At 38.8% G+C, this 23488-nt stretch overlaps 1 long non-coding RNA gene across 1 annotated transcript in view; it reads right to left on the reverse strand.

The window, feature by feature from the left end:
* The window catches only part of LOC125754944 (uncharacterized), an 83593-nt gene extending 62760 nt beyond the window's left edge, over positions 1 to 20833 (reverse strand). Inside the window, exons 1-2 of the long non-coding RNA XR_007410125.1 lie at positions 20685 to 20833; positions 9751 to 9955 (exon numbers count right to left, since the gene is read on the reverse strand). This is a non-coding gene — a long non-coding RNA (uncharacterized LOC125754944). The remainder of the gene's footprint in view (positions 1 to 9750; positions 9956 to 20684) is intronic.
* Positions 20834 to 23488: the final 2655 nt, after the last annotated feature.

The raw sequence follows: 23488 nt of genomic DNA on the forward strand, positions 1-23488 counted from the left end.
GCATTTCTGTTTTAATGCACTTTATGAATATATATTATTGATTCATTAACATTGAACTCACAGCCAATAGCAATCTAACCCATGCCTAAAGGAAACTTTTCTAATACATGTTTTTTATCTGTAAAGAATATCACAGCCTCCTGAGCTTTCATAACACTAGACAGCACTTCAGGACTATGCTTAGGGTCATTTTAAACAATGAAATTACCAACAAAATCAGAAAAATGTGGAAAACCTGGCACTTAATCAACTGTGGAAAGGACACTTTTTAATAGCATGGAAGCTCAAACAAGAAGGCGAGTGTCACCTGGTTCAGCCTCAGTTGGAAACACAGTGCTGAGTGACTCTAGGTTTTCACCACTTTGCTCATGCCTGAAAATAACTACAAAAGTACTGTGAGTACTGATTGAGGGTGATAGATTTTAACAATCAAATTCACAAAAATGGAACATACAGGTAATAAGGATCTATTATAGCTTCTTCTCTTGGCTCAAGATTTCTGCTTCCCTACAGCTTTGGTTTTCTCCATGGCTTTCACACCCCCAACCCCTACTAGCTCCAGCTTCAGCCATGGCTGACAGGGTCTTTCTGCTCTGCTCCCCATAGCTAAATGTCTCAGTCACTTCAGGTCACCATCTCAAATCCCCCAAGGAAGAATCTCTTTGGCCAAGCTTACCTTTTGAATTGATTCCATTTGGATCAAACGCCCCTCCATAGCCCAATCTACCATGGTCCCAGCAGGGATAGTGGATGTGCATTAGGGAAAACGAGTCATAAGATACATAGGCTCCTCTCAGCTCAGACATGGGGATATTCAACCAAAAAGAGAAGGTGGTGATTGCAGACAAAGTAATTCGTTTTCTGGTACAGTATAACCTCAGGAACATCAGGAAATACCCTTTTCTATTTTCTTTTCTTTCTGGACATTCCCCAAATGCTTATTGATATTTAAAATTTTCTTCATGAGGTCAAAGAAATTAAAGACTGTTCTTTCATAGTTGGAGATAAATCTTAAGATACTAAAATGCATTGGAGATGTTAAGAAAAAGAATGTTGATTCCCATACAGATATAAATGGCTCATGGTAAGTCCTTTCTCTGAAATCAGAGGATTGCAGAAGACAGGAGGGGAAGCAGAAAGTAGCACAGAAAAGGCAAGCAGGGAGTCTTTGGGAAATGGTGCCTGAATCCCAGTTTTACCTGGACTGGTGTTTGCTTGTTTGTTTTATGTTTGTGTTTGGTTTTGGTTTTTGCCCCAGGCCTCCAAGGCTGCCTCTGGAAGTAGCCCACCATTATCCTTGTGAAAAACATTGAATGAAACCCAAGAGCAGTCAGATCAGAACTCTTCTCAACATCATCAACTAAACACTCTCTCAGTAGCAATAGCATACTCACATATCCAGCCGTCATGGATCTGGACAGAAATTCCGTGAGCAAGACTCTGCCTCTTAAAATGCAACTTAGCAACCATTTTTGTTCTGTTCCTTGAGCTTTCTCTTAGACTCTTGCTTCAATTCCAGGGTATATCGAAGCACTTCCTCTTAACAGACACAAACACAGGTTAACCTAGTAACAGATATCTTTCCAAGATGCCAAGAGGTTATAATCCTCTCCATCTCATGAATCCAGAAAGAGAAGAATGAAGAACAGCAAGATGGAGAAGTCACCCTCATGGAGGCAAGGCAATGGTAAGTTAAAACGATCCAGATGAAAATGGCACACAAATGGTCCTGGCTGGAAGACAGGGCAGCCTCCCAGGAGAGGAGGCGCTGGGAGTTCGGTGAGGTGAGTCGGAGGCAAAGGGATAGAGACAAGAGAGTCTGGTGAATGATTCCTTTCTTACTGGATAGATAAGAGGGGGGGAAATGTAGCCTTTGGAAAGAAGAATGTTATAGGAGAACCAGCGTCTAAGAAAATTTATTCCCAGAGAAGTGGGGAAGTCCAGGCTATGACTTCAAGAAATGAAAGATTTGGAAGCCAGTACAAATGGGAATTAACCAAGGGCTTAAATCCAGTGCCTGACTACAGGCCAGGATGACAATGGCTCCTAACTTTATCTAAAGATCTCTTAGAAATTTAGATTTAGAACAACCATAATGGAAAAAAACAAAACAAAACAAAACAAAAAACAAAAAACAAAACCTGTTTCCTGGTATCAGTCGGCATTTGGGATTGCTTTATCCAAGGTAAGTGGCAGGACATTAATATCAAAAGAGCATATGCCTTGTCATTACAGCATATCATCCCCCCCCACCCCAAAATGCTTCCTCCCTAGTTTCCTGATGTCATATCTTGGCACCATGAAAGGGGGTGGGGGTTTATATAACTGCCTGAAGTATTGCAGAACATGAAACAATAAATAAGCTCTGTAAATTGTGAAATATGAGTCATGATTCTCTTTGTTCTGCATCTTAATAACTGCATTTTTAAATTATATATTTTTGCTTCATGATACAAATCTAAAACAAAACAAAAATTTTAAAAACCTCTAAGTGCCCTCTTACGGAGGAACCTATTTTCTCACATCACATTGGGCCTCAGTGATCACTATTGAAATCAGAGCCAGCATTTTTTAAGAGTCTGTCATGACAGGCACTCAAAACCACCTATTTCTAGACCTGTTTTAGAGAAGAGGAAACCAAAAATAGAGAGGGTAAGTGGCTTTTCTATGGTTACCTAGTCACTACTTGTCACAGCCAAGAACTGAACTTAGGGCCACTTGTCCAGAGTCCATGGTGTTGCTTCTATCCACACACTACACCATCTCCCCAGTCTCCTCTCTGAGCAGAAGCCTAGAGAGACTAAACTCTCTCAAACTAAAGCTAGGCTGAGGTTGGCCACCTGGTCCACAACCAGCTGTCTCCATCACATCCCGTGTTACAGAGGCAAACTTCCTGCTACACATCTGCAGGTGCTACCAGCAATCTTTCTCTCTTCTGCTCATACCCTGATCTTTGAAGAATGCTTCTTCTGGCTTCTAGATACAACCTACATAACCCACTCTTGATAAGGAAAGAGAGATATCAAAATAAATGTAAATTTGCAGCAGGGCCTGAGGAAGGCTGAAAAAGTATTTGCACTCCTATTAACTATGTAAAAAAAATCTGTCTAGTTTCGGGGCAAAAAGAATGTGAGATACAGATGGCTGAGTGAGCTGAGGCTAGTCTTAAGACTAAGGGTTTAGAATTCTAATGAAGAAGAAGATTCTGAGCTCTCTAGTCCTCCACAGGTAGTTGGAGTGCTATCCTCTCTCGACAGATGAGTAAATTTCTAGGGATAAACGTTCTGTTTAAATCAGACCTGGACTAGGTGATGGAGACACAGTGACAAAAAGGCAAAGTCTGTACCCTTTAGGAGATTAGACATTGTCTAGAAAAGGGAACACAAGAGTATAAAAGGTAGGCTCTGAAATATAATCGGTAACAAATATTGTTATTAAAGAGATTGGGGGTGCCTGGGTGACTCAGTCAGTTAAGTGGCCGATTCTTGATTTTGGCTCAGGTCATGATCTCAGGGTCCTGGGACTGAGCCCTGTGTCAGGTTCCCTGCTCAGCAGGGAGTCTGCTTGGTATTCTCTCCCTCTCCCTCTGCTCCTCCCCCTGCTCACTCTCTCTCTCTCTCATTCAAATAAATAAATAATTTTTTTAAAAAGTTTGAATGATATAATGATCTCAGTAGATGCAGGAAAAACATTCACTTAAAAAAAAAACCTCTTGAGAAACAGTAGTAAAAAGAAGCTTCCTTCAACTGATGAAGGGTATCTACCAAACCCATCAAAAATCATATTCAATTTTCAAATTTTATAAACTTCTTTCTTTAGTTAGGAATAAGACAAGAATGTCTATTACCACATCTGTTATTCAACATTGACTTGGCAGTCTTAACCAACACAAGAAAATAAGCAAAGAAGTTATAAAAAAAGATCTAAGACTGGAAAGGAAGAGATTAACTGTCTTTTGTAGCCTATTTGATAATTTATTTTGAAAAGTTGAGAGAGTCAATGGACAAACTTTTATAAATAATAGGAGTTTAAGTGAGGTAGCTGAATACAAAAACAAAACAGAAAAATCTAATAATATCTAGCAATTGTATAGCACTTCATGCATTGCAAAGCACTCAGATTTGTTTTCATTTGCAGAAACTCCTCAAATCATGTGAGCTTGATTAAGATCATCATTATCATCAGTAACAACTGCATCACTCCTATTTGATAAATGTGCAACTGAGGCAGACACTTCATTTTTTCCGTTAAAAAAACTGATGTATAATATATATATGTTGATAGTCTCATGTTTTGCCATTACAATTCTGAGTTTTGACAACATATAGTCATATAAGAACCACCACAATCAAGGTAGAGAACAGATCTGTCCCCCAGAAAGATTCTCTGATGCTCCTTTCAGTCAACCTCAAGTCTTACTCCAGCTCCTGTTAACCACTGATCTCTTTTCAGTCCTGTAGTTCTGCTTTTACTGCTGACATTCCTTTTTTTTTTTAACTTTTGCTTCGTATCAGTGGAATCATCTGATCCACATCGTATCAGTGGAGCCTTTTGCATCTGACTTCTTTCACTTAGCATAGTGCATTAGACATTCATCGATGTTGCAGCATGCTACAGTAGTCAGGTCCCTTTTATTACTGAGAAGTATTCCATCGTGTGGATCTCCCTAGAGTTTGTTTATCCATTCACCCATCAAAGGATATTTGATTGTTTCCAATATCAACAAAGCCACCCAAAGATTTGTGTAGAGGTTTTGATGTGAACGTAACTTTCCATTCTCTTGGGTAAATGGTCAAATGGTGTGTGTTTGTCTTTATAAAGGACTGTTTTCCAAGTTAGCCGTATCATTTTGCGTTCCCACCAGTGATGTATGAGAGTTGCAGTTGCTCTGCATCCTTGTCAGCACTGATATTATCACTGATATTAGACTTTAGCCATTCTAATAGAGTGTGTAGTAGTATCTCATTGTGGTTTTAATTTCCGCTTCCCAAATGACAAAAGAGATTGAATATCTTTTCAGGTACTTTTTTGCCATATGTATATCTTATTGGGTAAAGAAAGAAGAGATGGTGGGAAAAAGATCTGTTCAATGTTTTCCCTATTTTTTAAAAGTGGATTATTTTCTTATTGAGTTGCAAGAGTTCTTTACATATTCTGGATATAAGTCCTTTATCAGATACTTGCTTTACAATATTTCTCCCAGTATGTAGCTTGTGTTTTCATTTTTGTTTTTTGTTTGTTTGTTTGTTTGTTTGTTTTATTCATGAGACACACAGAGAGAGGCAGGGACATAGGGAGAGGGAGAGGTAGGCTCCTTGTGGGGAGCCCGATGCAGGACTCCATCCCAGGACCCCAGGATCAAGACCTGAGCCAAAGGCAGATGCTCAACCATTGAACGACTCAGATACCCCTAGCTTGTGTTTTCATTCTGTTGACAGTATCTCTGCAGATCAGAAGGTTTTTATTTTGAGTAAGTTCAACTTATCATTTTTCTTTTCTCTTTGTACTTTTGGTGCCATATTTAAGAAATTATTGTCTAATAATTCATAAGCCGCAAAAATTTTCTTCTAAGAGTTTATAGCTGGTTGTTGATGAAACTAATCCTAAAACTTAAATTCTTTGTGCCTTCATCCATTATTCAGTTTCACCACATCATGATCTTACAAAGTAAGTTGCATAGATTTAAGGAATAGAAAAGATAATTACAGTGCTGTCTTTGGATATAGAGAAAGTGCTATATCATATAGCAGTTAATTTTTATCTAAAGTTCTCATATACGTTGTTTTGCTTCAACAGTTCAAGTATATTTCTTGAGACAAAGACTGTGCTCTATAATGACTACCACGTCCAGCACTGTTGGTCCAGGTGAGAGATATCCAGTTGTACCCAATAGAGCAACAGACTTCATTTGCTGACTAAAGGATACATTCTGGACTCTTCTAATTCTGCTTACCCAGAGATCAAATCAGTTCTTTTCCAGCTAGGTTGGACACTAGAAGGCAGGCTATCTACTGCCTTGGTGGCACCACTGAGTGACAGTTCAGAGGAGTTAGCATCTCTCAGAGGATACTAAGCCCTCAATAGCTACTTGCTGTCAAATCCTCACAGCAAAAACCAAACAAACATAAGTTTATGGAGAACTTAAAGAATCGGAACCACTGGAAAGAAATACAACCCAATTTTTAAAGAATCTGATAAATCAGCTAAGCCTGGTAGGGGTAAATAAGAGTTTCAATGTAAGTATTATGGGAATAAATGGCCAAGCTAAAAGTTCAATAGATTTTACTAAAAGTATTCCAAGAGTAACTGCCATAACTTAGATAAAAACTCCAAACTCCACATTCTGAGCCTGATGACAAATTATCAGAGCCATGGACCTCTGCTCTGGGGCTGACAAATCCTTCCACAATGCACTTGCTGAGAAAACAAGCTCCAATGTTACACTCCTTCGGTGCTGTTGGGTTGTTGCTATCTCACTGAGCAAGAAAGAGGGGTGAGTAAATATTACCTTCATTTTCAGTTAGGGAAAGGAGACAGAAGGTAAATAGAGTAATAATGTTGTGTGCAGCAGGGGAGAGGGAGTGGGTAGGATGAAGACACTCAATCCTCTTGAGAATCCTAAAATGTCACAAAAATCCACTAGAGAAAACAGAATAGAGCAAACACCTCCATTAAAAAAAATAATAAACCTGGAGAGAAAAGAATTGGGAAGAAAGCTTATTTAAAATGGCCTTTCCTATTTACAACAACCTTAAATTTCATCAAAGTTATAGTATGGTGTCAAAAATGTTTGGAAGAGCAGGGTAGACTGACAAAAGATTTCTACATCGATGCACATTTATAAGAGTAAGGACTTTTCAAATAGATAACTTCTAAGGTAAAATTTAAATTATGGCATTCTATTGTTACTAAAAATTATGATTTGCCTTGTGTAAGTGAATGTTCCAACCAAATGTATCTACAGCCATGATGTTAACACACTCAGCAAGGAAATGAGAACTGTGCATTCAACTTTATGAGAGTTAACATTAGCATGAATCAAATGGAAATTGTTTTGTAGTTTATTTTTTAAAATTTTTTGAAAAAGATTTGACAGAGAGAGAGAGAGAGAGAGAGAGAGAGAGAAAGTATAAGCAGGAGGAGCAGCAGAGGGAGAGGGAGAAGCAGATTCCCCACTGGGCAGGGAACCTGATGTGGGGCTTCATCTCAGAACCCTGAAATCATGATCTGAGCCGAGGGCAGACATTTAACTCACTAAGCCACCCAGGCACCCAGAAATTATTTTTAGTTTAAATTAGCCAAAGATCAACAGTTTTTATATGGTTCAACCTCATTCTGAACCAGAGTTAATATCCTAATGATCAGTTTTCTAGTACAGTATATCTCTAGTTGATACTCATTTTCATTAACTGAATCCTTTCCTGATGGGCCCAATCAAAGACCCTGACTCATGGATGACTCAGAGGGGTCCTTCCCTTCAGGCCAGTTGGGGGCCCTTTCTCCCCTCAACCACCTTCATTATCCACTTCAAGTCCTGACAACAAACATATAGTCATGGTGACAAGGACAGAATTAGCACTTCATGTGAGCTGAACTTTTTGGAAATATTGGTTTGTGTTACTTCCTTGATTCTAAAGGACCAGGGTTTCATGTTTTAGCTGCCAAATGTGGTCAGTTTGTTCAATAAGACCTCTCCTTTGGGGTCAAAGAATAGAGACCTCAAAATGTATATGTGACCTTTCCTCTAAGCATAGGTCTAACTATCACATTATTTATTTATTTATTTATTTATTTATTTATTTATTTATTTATTTTTCTATTGCCTTTAGTTGACCCATTTAATAGACAATTGAGTAACTATCATCTGCCCAGCACCATACCTACCACTGGGGATTGCAAAGCTGTTGACCTTCCAGGTAGGTAGGCAAAACAATATATATCTACATGGGCTAAACTACATAACTTGAGACATAAGTAATAAAGCAATGCATTTCTGAAGTCATGTTGTAATGAAGGGTTCCATGCTGAGTGCAGAGTTGGATTAAGACTCTCTCTCCCTCTACCTCTGCCACTGCCCCCACTCTCTCTAAAATAAATAAAAATAAATCTTTAAAAGTAAAATAAAATACTAAACTTAAGCATTAAAAATATTGTGTTCGTGACTGATAACTTCTTTGGTAAGTTTAACTGTGAAAATAAAGGCAAACTTATTACTAGTTTCAGAGAAGACTCCAAAGTACTAAGCTGATTGGCACTTTTCAACTCAGAAGCCATACCCGTAGATGGCTAGTGACTTTATGGGGAAGGTCCTTTGGAGCGTTTTTATTTTAAGAGAAGTCATGGAGGACAGGTCAATGCTTTACCCCAAAAATGAATTTCTCATGGTGAATTCTTGAGCTTCAGGCATATAAGTGGAAGAGATGGTTTAGGACAGGGAAATCTTTCAAACACTACTATAATTCAAATAACTACTTTTCCACCCAAAAATGTGATGATACTAGACAGTGGCCTCTTCTTCTTTCTTCTGACGTTTAAAAGGCTAGTGCTAGAACTTCCATTTCACCTGGACAAGTCTGGTGCTTACTGAGATTGAACTCTGAGACCCAGATTCCTCCAAGAGAAAAAAAATAATTTGGGCAAGTCAGAAAATTAAAGTCACAGTGTAAGTATCGCTTGAGGACAGCCGGTATCCTTGAGTGGATTCTGGGAGGCTAGGAAAGGCTAGGCAGCCTCCCTTGCACCAACAGAAATCCACCTGGCCATGGATCGAGGATGTCTGTCCTAAGGCTAGGACTGGACAGGCCGCCAGCATCATATAGCAGAATGTACACTGGGACTCTTCATGCTGCCCCAGAATTTTCTCAAACAGCAGGCAGAACCCTCCTTCTAAGATAGTGGCTACGCCCGCCCCGCCCCAGCTTACTCAATGTCCTAAGAACCAGCCTTCTTAGAGGCAACCACAGTCATTTCCCCACCCCACCCTGCAGTCCATTCCTCAGAGGCAGAGGCGTGGCAGGAGGGAAGGAATCAGCAAGGGTCTCAGGCCAGCCCTGCAAGAATCCAAAGGGCTCTGGACAACAGCCTTGCAGGGAAATCGTCTATGTGAGAGCCAATTCCCTTAACCCCATTGGGATAGCTCAATAAACTGCTTACAGTCCTAAAGCCATCACTGCAGATAGTATTCCATCCATATCATATCCCATCTAAATAACACCTTTGTGACTGTGCGAGTTCTGCTCAGAGCCCTATGCATTTAGTTCTTTAACTTCAGCTTTTAGGGAACTCTGGATCTCTCTCTTTCTAACAAACCTACCTTCGTCTCTTCGTTTACACCAAGGTATTAAAATGACGTTAAAAATTAATGCTTTGAACAATCAGGAGATAATTGCAAAATGCACTAGAGCCTTCTAGATCTAGTCCCTGGCTCTCAAATTACAGGCTCTCACCCACTTCCCCGTGGTCATCCCCCACCCTGAGGGCAGTCTGCAAGTCCGAGTAATGCCTGTCAGAGCCACTGGGTGGCACTAGCAGGCCTGAGTTATAGGCAAGAGAGAGGATGAAAGGAAAAGACAGGAGAGAGTCAAGGTGGAGGGGGAGATGAGAGGGAGAGAGATGAAAGAGAGAAAGGAGAGACGGAAAAGGAAGACTAGGTCACAGGTGCCAACTGCCTCGTGTGGCCTTTGTAGGCACCACTGACACAGAACGATGAGGTGAGCATGTTTTATCCAACTTTATTTCCCCAGTACCTACCTTGGTGCCTGGCACTCCACTGATGATGCTCTGGGTCTGTCAACTGATGGAATGAATGCTGTAGCCCCTCCAGAAAAAGATCCTTAAATGGGGAGGTTGAGGCAGCTTCTGTCTGAATACTCCATTCTATTGTTCTGGGATAACTCAGCTGAAAATTCAAAGAGTGGTTCCTCACTGTGGCTCGCAATCACTGGCAAATCTTTGCCTTGTAAAGAAACAAAACAGGAATATCAACACAGAGAGAGGATAGATTACCCGGGGATTGACAAACTTATTCATAAGGGGCTGGGTGGTGACTATTTTAGTTTTTGTGACCCTATAGTCTCTGCCAAGGTAGCTTAAAAGCAGCCACTGACCATTGGTAAATAAATGGGTGTGGCAGTGTGCCAATAAAACTTTATTTATGAGAACAGGCAGCAGATCAGATTTGACCAAGCATTTGTCAAAACTTCAGGGCTTTGGGTTCTAAGATAATCTTTATGGTTTCTCCGAACTTTCTATTACATCCTCTTTGTTCCAATACCACTCTTTTAGCACATGACTATCCATTGGTCTCTCTCTGAGTCTGTGTTGATGCCATGATCTTAGACTATAAACACCTTGGAATCTGTAAGTCCCCATAGATAGCTTCGATATACCCTAAGTATTCCTATCTTCCTTAACTTTGAAATTCTCATGACACGTAGCTTCTGAAGATTCCATAAAGGCATAGATGAAACAATGTGGTTGATGTCAAGCTGTAGAATATGAAGTGTCGGGGAATTATACTGCTCTGGACAATATTCAACCAGCCTGAGAAAGGTCAGTCCCAGCTCAAACTGTGAAGTAACTAAAATATGTCTTTAGAAACTTCTAGACATACACTCTCTACCCCTCCTCTTCCAGTATTCAGTCCTCTCATTCATGCTCCCTACTTTCTCTCCCATCAAAAACTTGATTCTTCACTTAGCTAAAATAGAAGTAACTAATAACAGATTAAATCACTTCCCATTGAGAGATACTCACATTTTAATAAAGTTGAGAGCATTTGAATAAGGGGACACAGTACTAATGATGGGATGTTATGCCTCCTAGGGATGATTTTTATTATTTGAAAGTGGATTCTACTTTCACTTTCCACTGGTCATGGTCAGTGGGAAAATCCAGGAGAAATCCTGAGTCGGGCCACTGTATATAACCCTGTGGCTTTACAGAACTCTATGGATTGGGATGTGAATGACATCTTTTGGAGTTGTGTAATACAGTGTGTGTGTGTGTGTGTGTGTGTGTGTGTAGCAATTCCTAAGAGAGGCCAAGCTCCCTAAGGAGTAGATAACTAATGTGTAAGTTTGTGATTTAGAGTTTTCCTCCTTGGGATCCCTGGGTGGCGCAGTGGTTTGGCGCCTGCCTTTGGCCCAGGGCGCAATCCTGGGGACCTGGGATCGAATCCCATGTCGGGCTCCCAGTGCATGGAGCCTGCTTCTCCCTCTGCCTGTGTCTCTGCCTCTCTCTCTCACTGTGTGCCTATCATTAAAAAAAAAAAAAAAAAAATTAGAGTTTTCCTCCTTGGGAAATGAAGGAAATTGACATGGTTGAGATTTTTTGCATGCCAAATAAAATCAAGTTCTCTGGACCAGATGAAAATGTATTTCCTTCCCAAGAGAGAGGTTTACTCATATCATTGATCATGTTGGAGATCTCTTACACCAGGCACTACAGCAGAAACCAGTTCCCTGAAAGTTTGGACCGGCTTTGTGCCGGTTCAGTCAAACAGGTCTGTGGTCATACTTTTCTCACTGCTCCTCTGACTCTAGGTAGAAACAGCTCTGTCCTTATACATGGGTATCATGGAAACGTAGAGCTCCCTTACCAATAGGGGATGGGATTCAGTGAATAAATGTTTCCTCCTTTCTTCTTAATGTAGATGTTTCTGAGACCACATCCTACAAAGTTCCTCAAAACGCCCTGGAAGGATCAAGCACCAGTTGCCTACAGCATGGGCCAAGTTCCAGAAAAATCTTGGCATCGACTCCCTTCGTTCCTTTTTTACTCTCCCATCCATCATTGCTCCCTGGGATCACGTGATAAATCACCTGTATAAAAGCCTTTGTCTGAGGCTCTCCTTTTGGAAAAATCCAGGCTAAGACACCATGCTTGTTCATTTGTTATGAGAAAAACTGTTGTCAGATACAAACTGCCATGGGTTATCCAGAGACAAAATTGTCTGCTAGGAAAAACACCTTACTCTTCAACAGTGGCCTTCACAGCACTTAGATGCAAAGCATTTTATATACAGGACCTCAAAGACAAAGTTTATCTGCAGTGCCCTACTCCTCCCTTCCCCACTGCTTACTCTCCCTGGTGTCAGTGTCTTCTATGTCCTATCTCTCTGACAGTTCCAGCTCTAGACAACAGTGCCACCACTGCTCAGGGGCTAGAAGTGGCCATGGACTGGTTATTGGCTACCCTTGTGTTGGCTTATTATGGCCCATCAGGTGGCCTATTACGTGGCCAGGTGAGAAAGGTTCTACTCAGCTAGGTTGAGTAGAACCTAGCTACTTATTAAAAAATTGGACATGAAAATATATTAAAGATTAGCTTGTCCATGGTGACAGTGGAGGACAGCAGATGTGCAGAGAGAAGCAGACTCAACATGAGAAGACCATACAGACCAGGAACCAGGGATCCTGAGGTGTTCCCTAGAGAAACATCAGACTCTGGACAACTTTGAAATTCTTGGTTCAGTCCAGATTTCCTTATAATATCTGCTACCTAGTAGTTCCTCTTCTTTTTTAAGTGAGCCCAAGCATGTCTCAGCTTTCTTATGAGTAGAAAAACCTGGGGGACCTGATGCCCCACACCCTGACTTTCTCCTGTTTTTCTCCAGGCCAGTAATAAACAATGATATCTAATAGATATCATCTCTCCATAGACAGTAACTCTCTAGAGGTAGGGCGTCACCTTGAAGGGGTGATACCAAGGCACTGGAGTAGGCCAATAAGCGAGAGATTTGGTGGAAGTGAGGACAGTTGCAGTGCCCCTGGGATGACCCCGTGTAAGCAACTGCTCAGACTATTTGCATCTCCAGCTTCATGGTAGGAATTCGGTCCTGGAGAAAATGACAGGGATCTATTCACATCTGGCAATTCTTTGACACTGGAATGTACATTCCACAGAAGGCTGAGCTTGTGGCTTCTCAGCAGTCCCGCCAGTGACTAATGCCCATGGTATAGAGTCTACATCCCAAATTTTCTGGGATTATCCAGATTTCAAATATGCTGTCCCAGGGTTGCTATAAATCATTGGTCTATTCCATAAGTTCCAATGACTAGTAAATAATTTCAAAATAATTCAAACAGGTGGGCATTAAGATAAGGATGCACTTGTATTCAAATGATAGGATCTCACTGGCTGAAGAAATATTAAGGATTCATGGAGACACAGATATACTATGTATCTAAAGATGCCTAGATGCAATCTTCTACGTCAAAATTATTTGAAATATATTCAAAAACCTGGAAATAATTATATAATTTTATTTTATTGTCAAAATGTATACAAAGCAAAGGAGAAAAAAATACAATTTTAAAGAGATCCCACAATAGCAATAGTTCTTTTGGAAGAAATGTGACAATTCAAAAGTAACATTTTGCCCCTGAAACATTATATCTCATCAATTTAAAGATGCACATTTACTTATAATTTTACATCTCTGGAACTAGAGTGCTTTTTTTTTTCAGTTATGGCAGTATGCATTTGAAACCAAAGCATTTCTTTTCTTTCCTGGAGTAGACTTAAAAGTGGTGCATTTTATAATTAATGGTATCTTAGGTTCAATAATATACAGCAATAGTGATGTAAATGTTACTCAAAGTGGAAAATTTGATAGTATTTCTTATATTAGATAAGCACAAACTGGCTGTCAATCTGATAGCTTTCAATATCATATTGAAGAAATTTATTACAAATATTCCTTTAAAAATGCAATTTGTAGCAATTCACATATTCTTATATAAGACACGGTTATAAGTTCCAGATATTTAGACTGCACCTCTGATTTCCACCTCTCTCAAACCTAATTTTATATCAATGTGAATAATAATAAAAAAAAAAACACTATTGTTCCAGAAGTTTCAGGTATGGGGCAAAACATTGCACCTCACCACTAAGATAGATTTAGCTTACTGTTAGTATAAAAAGTTGCCTCTATCATAGTGTTGTGTCTTAAAAGTTAACACTAGAGTATTAGCATATGGATGGACCTATAAATCAATGGATCAGAATTGATAATCCAGGAATCCACCTTATTTATAGTCAATTGATTTTCAACAAAAAGATCAAGGCAAATAAGTGGGGAAAGAATTATCTTTTCAACAAATGGTACTGGGGCAACTGGATATGCACGTGCACAAAAATGAATTTGAGCCCTAATTTCACACCATATAAAACATGTACTCAAAATAGATTATATACCTAAATGTGAGAGCAAAATGATAAAAGTTTGAGGGGAAAACATAGGAGAAAAATCTTTGTGATTCTGTTAGGCAAAGAGTTTTTAGATATGACATCAAAAGCATGATTGATAAAAGAAAAAATTGGTAAACTGGACTTCATCAAAATGAAAATATTAATGCTTCAAAAAGTACTATTAAAAATGGAAAAGACAATCCACAGATGAGTGAAAATATTTGCAAATCACATAACTGATATGGGACTTGCATCCAGAATACATAAAGAACTCTTACAATTCAATAAGAAGAAAGCAAACAGCCCAAATAGAGAATAGACAAAAGATTTGAGCAGCCATTTCACCAAAGAAAATGTATTTACAGCAAACAAGTAAATGAAAAGATGTTCAGCATATTCAGTCACTAAGGAAATGAAAGTTAAAACTACAGTGAAATACAATTACATACCCATTAAAATAGGTTTAAAAAAATTCCTGATAAGGATGCAGAAGAACTGAAACTTTCACACATTACTGGTACAGCTGATTTGGAAAACATTTTGGCAGTTTTATTATAAGCAAATGTTTATCATTCAATTTAACGATCTTACTCCTATACATTTATTCAAAAGAAATGAAAGTTTATATTCACAAAAAACTTATGCACAAATATTGATAGTGACATCGTTCATAATAACCCAAACCAGGAAAAACTCAAATGCTATTTAACTGGTGGGTGGATAAACAAACTCTGGTGCATCACACAATAGAATTCTAGTCAGCAATAAAAAGGAACTAACTACTACTACATGGATGACCACCCCCCCCCAAACATTATGTTAACTAAAAGAAACCGGGTGCAAAAAGTTATATGTAATATGAAGTGTCCAGAAAACAATTTTATAGGCTTAGAAAGTAAATTAGTGATTGCTTGAGGCTGGGGGAAAGAATGGAGGTTCACTACAAACAGAAATGAAGGATATTTTTTGGATGATGGACATGTTCTAAAACTGGATGGTGGAGTTGGTTGAACAACTCTTCAAATTTACTAAAAAATCATTTAATTGTACATGTAAAATAAATGAATGTTATAGGTATTTCATATGAATGGAATTATATAATTATAGCTCACTAAAGCTGGGTTTTTAAAAATTAGCACTGGAATTAATATGAAAGTTTTTGACCTTGACATTCTGCTAACTAATGGTTATGTGGTTGTGGTTGTTGTTTTCTCTTATAAACTATATGACACTTGATAAGATTATTGATATGGTCATAAAACATTATTAATGCTAACTTTGGAGGTATAAAACATATAAGTTCTAAGAATATTTTTTATAAATTATCAAATAACTATAACATAACTGGTGAGAATGGATGCCAATGTTATAATGCCAATGGCATAAGCTTGAAAGAATTATACAAATAACACATCTGAAGTTCTTCAGTTCATATGGAAGTTGATATTATAAGATACTGAAATATTTTCATATTTATAAACTATTACTAAAGATATTTAAATGATTTTGTAATTTTTTCCCAAATGCTTTGCAGACAAATTTGATTATGTTTGAATGTACGATTTCTAAGATTCATGCCTGTCCTTGAAGGATACCAATATTTCTACTCGTATAAGGTCAACTTTATCAGTTAAAAATAAATGATTCTTAAGACACCTTATAGATCTTGAGTCATAATTTTCATATTTGTTTTATTGGTTAGGGCAAGCTAAGTGTTGTAACAAACCTCCAGATCTCATGGTTAAAGACAATAAAGGTATATTCCTTACACATGTCATAGTTCAGTGGAATGAACTATGACTCTCATCTAGTCATTCAGGGATTCAGGCTTCAGCCATGTTAAGGTTCTACCACCTTCTATTTCCTTTGAGTTTTCTTCACTGTAAGATTTTTATTGGAAAGATTTAAATTTTTATTGGCCAGGCCTGAAAGTGTACGTATCACCTTGATTCACATTCTGCTGGATGGAATCCAGCCACTTGGCCACAGTTAGCTGCAAGGGACTCTGGAAGAAATAATTTAGTTGTATGCACGGGAGGAGAAAGAGAAGCAGATATGGCTGGGCAGCAGCATCTCTGTCTTACTGATTCTTGTTTTATGATATTACCATTGATTTTTTAAAAGCAGCCTTTTTGAGATTTAATTAACGTACCATGAATTCATCATTTGCAAGACTACAATTCAGTAGTTTTTAGTATGTTTACAAAGCTGTGCAATCATCACTACTAACTAATTTCAGAGCCCCCAAAAGAAACCCCATACCCATTAGTAGTCATTCTCTACTGCCCACTCCTGGCAGCCACTAAATACTTTCTTTTTTTTTTTTTAATACTTTCTATTCTAGACATTCCGCATAAGTGGAATTATGCAATATATGACCTTTTATAAATGGCTTCTTAGTACAGTGTTTTTGAGGTTCATCTCTATTGTAGCTGTAATATGTTGCAATTGTAATGTGTTGATATTTTATCCTCTGTATTGCTGAATAATATTTTTTTCATATGGATATAACACATTTTATTTATTCATTCCTCAACTGACAGACATTTGTATTGTTTTCATTTTTTTAAAAAGATTTTATTTATTTATTTATTATTTATGTATTTATTTATTTATTTATGAGATACAGAGAGAGAGTGAGAGAGAGAGAGAGGCAGACACAGGCAGAGGGAGAAGCAGGCTCTCTGTGGGGAGCTGGATATGGGATTCAATCCCAGAACCCCAGGATCATCACCTTGAGCGAAGGCAGAGGCTCAACCCCTGAGCCACCCAGGCGTCCCTCATTTTTTGACTATTATGAATTATGCTGCTATGAACATTCTTATACAGGCTTTTGTGTGGACATAATGTTTTCAATTCCCTTGGGTATATACCTAGGAGTGGAGTTGCTGGGTCATTTGGTAACTCTGTTTTTATATTTTGAGGGACTAACAAACTATTTCCCAAAGTGGTTGCACCATTTTACAATCCAACTGGCAATATGTGAGGGTTCTGAAAATTCCATATCCTTACCAACACTTAATTATCTGTCTTCTTTATTTTAGTCATCCTAGAGGGTGTGAAGTAGTATCTCACTGTGGTTTTGATTTACATTTCATTGACCCTAATAATGTTGAGCATACTTTTATGTGTTTAATGGTTATTTATCTTCTTTGGAAAAAAATGTCTTTTCAAATCCTATTTACTTTTGAATTACTTATTTTTCTTTTTACCATAGGGTTGCAAGACCTCTATACATATCCTGGATATAAGTTCCTTATCAATTTCCTTGGTTTGTAAATATGTTATTCCATTATGTATTTTTCTTTTCACTTTCTTGATTGTTCTTTGAAGAACAAAAGTTTTCATTGTGATGAATTGCAGTTTTTAAAATTTATTTTTCTCTGTTGTGCTTTTAGAAACCATTGCCTAAATCCAAGATCACAGAGACTAACTCTTAGGTTTTCTTCTAGGAGTTTTATAGTTTTAGCTCTTACGTCTAAGTCTATGATGCATTTTGAGTTCATTTTTATGTAAGTTGAGGTAGAGGTTCAACTTCATTCTTTTGCATGTGTGTATGCAGTTATCCAAGCACCATTTGTTGAAAGACTATTTTTTCTCCATTGAATTGTGTTGGTGTCTTTGTAAAAAATCAATTGACCTTAAATGTAAGAGTTTATTTCTGGACTCCCAATTGTATCCCTTTGACCTCTGTGTCTATTCCTTGCTAGTACCACTCTGTTTTGATTACTATAGTTTTGTAGTAGGTTTTAAAATTGGGAAATGTGGATCCACCAACTTCGTCCTTTTTCAACATTGACTATTCTCCATCTTTACCATTGATTTCGAAACAGTGGAGAGAGAAAAGGGCAAGGTTGGGCCCTATTTGGTTAGAAAATAGAAAATGTTGGCATCGAAAGCCAAAGGTGCATATGTGTGCTCATGCAAGAATTTTGGAGAAGCTTATTTTTGCTCTACAAAGGAAAATTCTCTAAGAAAATTTTTACTGATAATAGTCACTTTGATGTAGAATTTTATAGTTGTATTCCAGGAAATTATATATGAAAAGTCTTAATCATGAAGACCTTGAGGACATAGAATATACTAGTCTTCATCATTATCCCTGATTTACTGGGGTGCAAAAGGCCCTAAATGGGATAATCTAGGGGGAAATTATTTCATTCTTTTTGCAAACCTTTAACTGCTTTGTTCTAAAATCCCATTTTTAAAAGATTTTGTGTCCTTAATGTAGGGTGAACTTGGTAGTTAATTGGAACAAGATGAAATTATGCACAGCAGAAAATATTGGTACCTAGATTCCTAAATTCCTGAGTGCTAAATCAGGACATGTACACATTTGTCCCTTCACTGCTGAACAGAGTTAGAGAGCCTCTTGTGACCTTTTAAATGATACAATATTACTTGGTTTTCCTAATGATTACTCAGAGATGTGCCTAAAGGTGATTGCAAGGCACTGGGAACAAATAATATTGAGTAAGAGGGAAGGTTGCACCATGTGATAGAAATAATAAAGACAGGCTTTAGGATGAGACGGCAATGGATTTCAAACATGGATTTCTAACTGGCTTTGTGAACTTCAGAAAGATATTGAGCTTTAGTGTCATTATCTCTAAAAATTGGTAAATAGCTCTCACAGGATTGCTGGGCAGCTTAAGTGATTAGATGAGGCAACAGATGCATATATGCCTAGAAAAATACCTGTCATGGATCAGCCCTCAATCAGTCCACCTGTGGACCAATGATGAAGAAGACTACACAAATAATATGTTAACTGCATTGTTATGATATATTTGATATTTCTTCCCATGAAATCTTATTCTTTTCATTAAAAAAATCTGTCAAGTAGGATTCACAAAACATGATATTTTTATATCTTTCAGACAAATTTTCCTATAAATAAATGAATCATTTTTTAAAAGCCTCTTTTGTCAGAAAAATTGCCCTAATTCCTAGTTAGGAAAATCATATTCCTTAACACTTTGGGTCTAGGTGAATACCATGTATTCAACAATCAAGCTTCAAGTTCTCAAGAGGAAGTGAGACAACCAGAAAACAGGAAGTTAAATGTGTGCAAAAGTATGTTTTGGATGAGGATGTGGTCTCTGTGTCCAAGGTCACATCTATAGTAGAAAGCCATATAGTCCTGATTTTAAGTTATAGCTTCTATTGCACAAAGGAATCTGTTTTTCACTCACGTTGTTTCCTTGACAACAGTACCCTACACACAACAAGTGCTCAATAAATGTTTGTTGAATGAATGAATAAGTGAGTGAACCAAAGCAGGGATCATGTAGTCCAGTAGTTTTCAAACATATTTTTAGCTTTGGACTCTAAATATTTGGTGGATACCCAATAGAGCCTCTTTAGTCCATGAGATAGACTGAAGGGCTTGCACCCCAGGGTCTTCTAGATTCTGGACAGCATAGCTAGGAGCTATCCTTGTCAAACTTCTCATTTCAGAGAAGGGAGCAATAAGGGCCCAAGAGGATTAGAAATTGCCAACTGCTTCACAGTGGAGGCTAAATGTTCATTCTCAATCTTGGGAATCCCTGTGCCAGTGGGGGAAAGGGCACATTCCACTGGGTGTTTGCATCACTGGGAGGGCATGTGGATACCCTGGGGCCATCCAGGTGGCCTTACAGAGGATCTGGTATCAGTTGCTTATCCAATATTCAGAAGTGCGACTCATTCTATGGTGCAATAAAAGGCTTCAAGCTGTGTCAGTGGGGGCTCTCTGACAGCAAGTCTCTACTTTGGGGCTATAACTGTATGACATTCCAGCTCTCCACACAGAAAGGAAATTGGTCGGCAATGTACACATCCTAAAATTTTCTCTAAAAGAAAGGGAATATGGATTTTGGGGGAACCACTTGTGTCCAATGAGTGGATGAGAATTTAGGAGGTGAATTTGGATTTGGTGACACTAGAATCCTTCCAGATCAAATATTTTATGAGCATCTAGTCAATAATATTAATTAGTTCTAAGCGTGGAAGAGATATCTCAACCTGTGTTTTGTGTCTTGGGTCTTCATATTTGTCCAAGTCACACCCTGTTTTTCCCTCCATCTTCTCACCCCTCCTCCTCCACTCTTGCTCCTTAGACGCAGCAGAAGGTTTGCATCACAGAGGCCCTGGAGCCCAGCCACTTCCCATCTCCGCCATCTGGTCAGCAACAGGCCAACCCACCCATGGGCTATAGCTCAGAATCTGCCCCTTCCAGATCACCTCCCTCTGCAGCTTCAGTTCTCCTCCCTCTTATTTTCCATCATGATGGAGATGGAGAAAAAGAGGCAATCAGCTTCCCTTGTAGGAAGGCATTACAAACTCACAGAGATGAGATTAATGTGTGATTTAATACTAGCCACCAAACCATTTTTCAACTGCACAGTCCCGGATAATATATGATCTCTTAATGGGCACTCAACAGCAACAATGACAATGACGACGACAACAACGACGACAAACGTTTGAAGACATCCAAAATATACCTGGCCGAGTTCCACCACGCTGGCAGGTGCTCAGGGGAGTTTGGGGGCTGTGTGCCCAGAGTCCCTGCTGTTTTTCCAGTTGGCCTAAAGAGGGAGCCGTTTCTTTAGAATGCCTGAGCAAAGGGCCTGCCCAGAGCCTGGGGGTTTGCAGGACCACAGCAGCTGGGGCTCTTAATAAACTTCATGTATCATTAAACAAACCCGTTACACTGTCATGATCGTTTTTTTTTAAATTGTGTCCACTAAACAGACAAGAGTTCTAAGAGTCAGGAGACCTGTAATCCTGTCCCACCTGCCTCAAGGTCCTAACCAGGTGGTGTTGGGTATGTTCTGTTACCGCTCAGGCTCAGTGTCCTCATAAGTAAGGTGGGCACAGGGGCACAAGCTCCATCAGCTTTGTGGGGTGGGTAAGAAGATTGCTTGGAAAGGGTGTCAGGTTAAAATTAAGGATGTGAGCCCTAGAGGCTGAAATACCAGTTTTGAACCAATTACTAGCCACAGGGCTTTGGCCAGGTTTCTCACCTCTCCACCTCTGAAATTTTTGATATGTAAATTTGTAAATCTAATTTGCACTAAACACTTAGGACTGTTGTAAGGAATAGATGAAAAATATGCACCATGAATTAAATAGGACCAGTACATCGTAAGCTCTTAATGAATGATAGATTTAGAAAATATAGCTATTGAAACGTAAATGTTTTCAAACCCTGTCACATTGTACACAGGTGAGGTGATGATTTGGTTTCGTTATCCCACAAATTTGGTTTGGTTTTCCTTCTAGACAATGGTTTTCCTTCTAGACCACTGTCTAGAAGGAAAAAGCCTTTACCAAATGGAAGCCCCACTTGGCCCTAACCTTCTTAGGTATTTCACTGAAAGGAAGGCACCCACATCACATGGATGTGAAAGAGGGAAGCTAGTAATCTTGTCTATACATCTTGGAGACAGTCACTATCAGTGTGTTTTCTCTATCTGTAACCAGGCATTCATTTATTCACTCAATAAACATTTATGTAGCCATCATTGAATATGTGCACTGTTGAGAGTCTATAGAAAGATGAACAAAGCACAATCCTTGCCCTCAAGGAATTTACAGTCTAGTTGAGGAAGATTAAAAGATAAATGAAAAAAACAGTCACCATGTAAAGAAAGGGTGAGCACAGCTTGCTATGAGGACATGTAGAAAGGGCCCCTAGCCTGGGCTAAAAAGAGAGGGTGTCACAAGCCTTCCTGGAAAGAGAATGGAACTGGAGGGTATTATTCTGAGTGAAATGAGCTGAATCTTAACAGGGAATGTAAGTTTGCTATTTGAGGTGGAAAGGAATGGTGTTTTAGGTGTGAGCTCTCCAGTGTCCTCATCTATAAAATGTAGAAGTTCAACTAGGTGGTTTTTAAGATGGCTCTCTGAAGAAAGGGGATGGGAAATAGTGAACAAAGGAGACTCCTTTCAATAAGTCTCATTTATGGAATCTTTATTTTGCACATGGACGTGAGGGAAAATAGCACCTTAGGTAGTTGCTAGGTTGTGAGCACAGGTTTAAAAAAGGGGTGAAGCTGGTTTTGACATGGTCATAGGTATTTAGAAAAATCAATCTGGAGCTATGTGGAGAATGGATTGAAGGCATAGTAGGAAAGAAACGAATGGCAAGATAAGCAATGGGGGGAGATGAAGAGGACATGATTGAGTCAGAGGCAAATGCAAAGATGATTCAGAAGAGGAAAAGGTAATACCTTTGTATTTAGGAGGTCAAATTGACAGGACTTGATGACTTGATGGAGAACAATAAACAGGTCAAGAATGACCCTTAGGATCCCAGCTGAGCCCATGGAACCATCTCAGAGTTCCCTCATCAAGCGTTTAATGAATGTTTCCTTTATGTACACAGTCTAGAACCACATTCTTTCTGAAGTGAAATTTACAATCAAGTCAGGAAATTGAAACATGTTAACACCAGGTGTCCTCCATATCTGTTTTCAGTTTGGAGTTATTCTGCTGTTATTTTGGAGGAGAGGAAGAAGGACTAGACCCTCAGAATGAGTGCCAGACAATTGAAGCTTTCAGAAGGAAAGGTCAACCACTGCTGGAAAGATGGAAGACTTTTCCATTTATGACTGATGGAAGTGTAAAGTAACTAGACTTTCTGGAAGTTAGACAATGCTCATTGGAGTCCTTAAAAATGAGCATTTCTACTTTTTGGAATTTAGACTAATAATAATTAAGATGCACAAGGATGAACCCAAAGATTTATTTCAAGGATGTTTATTGCAAAGTTGTTTATAATTGTGAAAAGCTGGAAACAAGCATGACATACAGAAATAGTGCTTGGCCTTAGAGGACAAAAGACAGCCTAGTTCTGTAGCAGAGGAATTCTCAACTACAAAGAAAGGAAAATGGGATGAAGATGTCCCACAAACCTAATGAGGCTCTTACAGTCTTATAGTGACCAACAGGTTCTTTTTGATTTGAGAATAGGAGCTCTACAGACAACATACAGTTATACTTCTCAGGAGGACCCTTCTTTTCCTCTTTTCTAGCTCCCAGGCATTGCTAAGTTGAGTGTTTCCAGCTGAGCAGTAAGTATGTCTGAGATTTATCCCATCCCCAACCCCCAGTGATCTCACCCTGTTATTTTTCCCCATCCCCAGAAGGCTTTGCTTCATGTCTGAAAGGTCAAAGATGTGCTGAGTCACATTGGGCAAGTAGCATTGGTCTAAGGATCAGAAAACTTCCTCTCTTACTTGGACTCTTATTGAGTGCCTACTATGTGCCATGCCTTAAGCTAAGCCCCAGAGGGAGAATAATA

Source organism: Canis lupus, chromosome 4 (assembly GCF_003254725.2).
Source record: "Canis lupus dingo isolate Sandy chromosome 4, ASM325472v2, whole genome shotgun sequence".
Taxonomy (NCBI): domain Eukaryota; kingdom Metazoa; phylum Chordata; class Mammalia; order Carnivora; family Canidae; genus Canis; species Canis lupus.